Raw genomic sequence first — 5,443 nt, forward strand, 5'->3', positions numbered from 1 at the left:
TACAATTCAGCTACCTGCTCCCCTCAGCTCAGGCCTCTCAGGCGCCGCAGCAAAAAGGAGGCCTGTGATCCATTTCCTTGTGGATTCGATAGGAGAGGATGCGCTCTGTGGCAGTTACAAGCTAATCCTGAACCCTCACTGTGACAGCACAGGAAAAGCTTGTTGTTCCTTCACCTCCCAACTCAACAGGTTGCTGGTGGCTCGGCTCTAGTCAGCCTATAGGGTTTTGACTGTTTCATTGACTAGTGCCACAAAAGTGTAAAAAAATAATAAACATTGACTTAGTTCATGAGTCTGTGTATTGGTAGTTTGTGCTGGGCGTAGCTGGACATCTCTTTTGGTCTTGGCCTTGTTCACGTGTCCATGTGTGGGGGTGGCTGAAGTGACAGCATGACTGGGTATTTTTATGTTCCAGCAACCTTGCTCAGACATGGTTTCAAGGTAATTGCAGATGAGCCAGAGTAAAGCAGAAATAAGAAATGCATTTTCAAGCCACTACAGGTCACGTCTGCTAACATAGTGAGAAAGGGACCTGCCTCTTCAGTGAGAGGAGATGAAGAGTCACATGGCAAAGGGACTTTGGAAAGTGTGGGACGAATACAGGTGAGCATCGCTTGGACCAGTGATGCCATCAATCTGTTCTGGTCCCCAGTTGCTCTGCTGAAGAAGAAGGCAGCCAGAGACTGGATGTGGGATATTGGCATGGGCTGGACCTAGAAGTCATACACCTACAACTGACTGCCTAGGACCCAGTCACGTGGCCCCAACATGCCTGAAAGGAAGGCTGGGAAATGCATGTCCAGGAAGAGGAAAGGGGATTGGCAGGTTCCCAGATCTGCCACTCCTGGACCCTGCCTCCTCCCCCAAGTGCCCAGAGACTCCAGATACTCTCAGGTCCCTCAGGGCTTCATCTTATAAGCCTCTGATCAATGGAGAGGTGGGGCTCAGGCCCAATGCTGGTGTGTGCAGCCATGCACCCTTCCCAGCTAGCTCAGCACCAGCATGGGAGTCCCACACATGTCTGGAGCCTCTCACCAGGTACCCCCAACCCAGAGGCCAAGCTCCAGGAACTTGTGTCAGCCAGGCCACAAACCAGGTCCAGTCCTGCCACCTGGCATGTAACAAGCACAATTCATCCAGATAGAGTCCTTTCACCAAGAGCGTAGTGAGGCTCAAAACATTCACATTTTGTTGCCCAAGACAACAGGCCTTGACTCTGTTCCTGCATTTCAGTCTCTTTTCTCCCTGGCTTTGGGGTCCCCTACAGTTCCCTCTGCCAGGCCATCTTCCTCCTCCAGGCCTGCTGCCTTGTACCTTCCCCTCGATTGTCGCTGGAAATTCAACCATCCAAACCACTCATGAAACTGAGATCCCACTTCTGGGTTCTAAATCAAACTTCTATGCCACCTGTGTTGTGTTCCAGCTTCTGTATTTAAAGGTGGAACTTCAGGTCCATCCTCCCTGAAGGGGCAAGAAGAAGTGGGACTAGCCTCTGCCACTGCTCACACTGCTCTCCTGGGCCACTTAGTGACCCTGCAGGAGGAGTTCCCACATGGGGCGGACAGAAGGGAGTGGCTTCTCCTTGGAAGCACCAAGAGCAGCTGGAGCCTTGATAATGCTGGTAACCTGGGCAAGCTCTGAACTTGAACTGCCTGCTGAGAGACGGAAGGGTGAGCAAGACAAACCCGCTCGCCACACACGCTCCATCTGTCTGGGGGGAATCACACAAGTGACCCCTTCTCTCTTCTACACAGCATGACCTTCATTTTCTTTCTCATCACACTTTTCAAACTGCTACTTTGTTTTCCTTTTAAAGACTTAGTTTATTTTGTCCTCACTGTTGATAGATTGTTGTTTGTCTTTTGAATTGTTTTAGTTTAACCTATCTTCTCTTAGACTTCCTGATTTGGCATTTTTATCTTCCTTTTAAAAAGTTTATTATATGTATGATACCTTAATTTGTAAACTGGTTTCATTATCATTTAAAAAACTTATTGGGCCGGCTGAGTGGCGTGTTGGTTAAGAGCTGGCTTGGGACGCCAAAAGGCCCCGGTTTGGATTCCACATATGAGGGCTAGTGACACTGCCCTCTACAGCTAAGATTTGGAACAACAGCTAAACCTGGAGCTGGGCTGCCTGAGTCGCCAGTGACAGCTTAGGTTGCAGCCTCTGCTGGAGTAAGTTGCCATAGGCTACCGTNTACAGAGTAGCAATGAAAATAATTTTATGGTTGGGGGTCACCACAACATGAGGAACTGTATTAAGGGGTCGCGGCATTAGGAAGGTTGAGAACTGCTGGCCTAGGGGCTATCTAGGTTTCAGAAACTGATTAGAAGAGTAATCAAAGCCAGGGGCTAAGAAATTAAGAAAGGGGAGATTTAATAGTTGGCCAGTTGTGGGGCAGTGATGGGGCGCTACTCCCTTGGCCCCCATTAACAGGGGATTGTAATGGTGGTGATAAAGGATCCTGATGTCTGCTGCCCAGAGATCATGGTCTCATGTACCTGAAGGATGAGAACATGGACTCGAAGGAGAGGTAGAGAAGGAAAGATGTTTATTGAAGGGAAAATACTGCTCTCTTATGAGAGGTGGTACCCGAAACTGAGATGCCCACTGGCTAAGGCAAAAGGCTCTTACTTTTATGCTTTCTCTTGCATGTTTGGGGAAGGGAATTGGAGCTTTCTAATGGATTTTATCTATCAGATTCACTCTGTTGCTCAGCCTAAAGGGATTTAGGAAATAACCCTTTTACCTCCAGAGCACAATTACATTTTTGCCCTGGAGCAAATGAGTCATTTCAGAACCTGGATTTCCAAGATATGACTGCATTTGTTTCATTCTACCATGGACTTCCCAGTCTACCTAACAACATGCTAGCTAACCTGTCTCAGTGACACTAAATCTTTTATTTTGAGATTTGGATCTCTGGTATAATTCAATTTAACAGTGTAATCTGGCTTGGTGCTCTTTGAAAGCTGTCTTTGGCTCTGCTTGCTATACATTTACTATACACACTAGTTTCAGTGTTTCGTGCTGGCCCTGTGACTTGAGAAAGGCTTTGCATCTGTACAGGACCCACTCCTGGCTCCAACTTAAATCTACATAACATATACAAAGGTTGTAATAATCACCTTAACTGCACATTCCTCACTCCAAAGGACAAAGCCAAGCTCAATAGAAAATTCCACTACAGGCCAAAGCAATTGGAATGCTTGTTAGAAAATATAAAGCGTCAGATGAAACAAAGACTCAGGGCAGTAGTTTCCAGCAGACTCGGCCCAGCTGACCCTTCTACTTTAAGAAACCTTCCTTCTGTGTTCCTACCTGACTCAGGAATTCTTTCACAGACTGTGAGCGAGCAACCACAACAGAGTTAATGATGAACAAATAAATGTCCCAGAGACAGCCAAACAGGATGCCTCTAGCCTCTGCGCCCCAGAAGTGGAGCACGCTCTGAACAGTTTTCCTTCTTGCCATTCAGAGGCTGACGGGAGAGGCCCGGCTGAAGCCACCCTCGACACTCAAGGCTTTTGTGGTATCAGGTGAGAGGACATGGGTGGAAGGACAGTGCTCTAAGTTTGGTGAGGGTCCCCATGCCCTCCTCTGGGTCTCAAGGATGGGCCATTTTTTGTGGCCCTCATGCCACCTCAGCAGCCTAAAAATTTGCAATCAAGGGGGAAGAACCTTTTGCTGAAACCTGTTCTTGGAAACAGGATTCTTGCAACATATGGTCCCTGGGACAGGGACCAAAGGGTGGGGAACATGTGCTCTGGCTGCTGCTGTTGAAACAGGGCTCGGTTGGCACCCCCATAGTAGAGGCCTCCACTTCCAGGCCTCACCTTTTCTTGGATACCTATGGTTGAACAATAGATCATCCCCCTGCAGCTTGAGCTCAGAATGTCCCCTGTCCCACCCAGTTCCCTGTTTTAGAAAACGACCCTGAACCTTATGATTAATACCCTGAGGCTTATTTATTGCTCACAATCTCAACAGTACCAGGCTAATCCCATCATTGTTCCTGGGTTGTGACCCCACACAGCCTCTGGGGGAACGCACAGATTTTCCCTTAAAAACCCCAAGCTGGTCTGAGAATGTTAAGGCAGTTGTTGGAGGTGTTAACCCGCTGCCTCTGATAATAAACGCTTATTCTATGACCCAACTCCTGTGTCAGGCTATTGGCTGAGAGGTTCAGGCAGCATGAGCCCTGGACTCGTTTGGCCTTCAGTTTCACTGTCACCCCAAGGTACCAAAGAAGTTGAGAGCCAGAAAAAGAGGGAAAGAGGTTATAGGGGAGGATACTCTACATGCCAGAATTTTCTTTATGTTATTTNAACAGACAAGTTGCTGTCGTTTTGTTCTTCAGTCTAGTTGTGGAGGACGTTGCTTCACTGGCCCATGTTGGTATTATCATTTCGCTCTTCCCGGGTGAAGCAGATCGGTCGCTAGCCTCTGGAGGCCGCTCAAAATGGTTTATGGCAACTCACAGCAGCTCACACCAGATGCCAGCTGCTCACGCTTGCTGCCGGCCACTCACGGTAGCTTACAGCAGCCCACTGCAGCAGGGGCTGCAGCCTATGCCATCACCAGCGACTCATGGCAGCCCAGCTCCAGGTGGAGCTGTTGTTCACCATCTTAGCTGTAGAGGGCAGTGTCACTTGCTCTCATGTGGGATCCGAACCGGTGCCCTGCTGCTCAGAGCTGGCGTCCCAAGCCAGCTCTTAACCAACGCGCCACTTGGCCGGCCCTCATTTCACTTTTTAAATAAACCTCAGTACATGTTTCTAGGATAGCTCCCCAGAAGTGGGATTATTGGGGAAGAGGACATACAGTCCTTAGAGGTTTTTATTCCTAGAAAGGTGCCATTTTGCACTCCCAATAACAGAGGACAAGCATGCTGATGTTAGCTAGCTCGTCAGCAACGCCTCCTAACTTTTAAGCATTTTTTGCCATTTTAGATGTCAGACTACTGGTATAGTTGAACTCTGTAACTATAATGTTTCAGCTCTTTGTGACAAGAAGCGGGGGGGGGGAAGCAATGTCATTTCCTGGGAAGAAGTTAACCTAAGCTCCACAAATCTTTACAGGAAGTTGTTTTCAGCCAATTTACAAAGTGTCCTTTACATTAAGCAGGTAGCTCCAGAGCCTAAATCCTCCACCAGAAGGAAAGGGATGCAGTTTGGTAGGCAACACGGATTTGGTTCCCTGGTCAAGGATTACATGTAAAGTAAAAACTGACTGTCCTCTGTGCCCTGGGATAAGGTGGGGGAAGGAGACTCTGTTACCCAGGTGATCATTGTTGCCCCCATCTCCCCAGTTTGGAAACAGCAAAGGCTGAGTCACTTACGGGAAGGTTCTTGAATCCCCTATTTACTATCCACCTCCTACACTCAGAACTACAGGGAGTGTTCATAAACCCTGTGCCTTCTTTTTAGGCTGTTCCAGA

The sequence above is a fragment of the Hipposideros armiger genome, unplaced genomic scaffold (assembly GCF_001890085.2).
Source record: "Hipposideros armiger isolate ML-2016 unplaced genomic scaffold, ASM189008v1 scaffold_553, whole genome shotgun sequence".
In the NCBI taxonomy this organism is placed as follows: domain Eukaryota; kingdom Metazoa; phylum Chordata; class Mammalia; order Chiroptera; family Hipposideridae; genus Hipposideros; species Hipposideros armiger.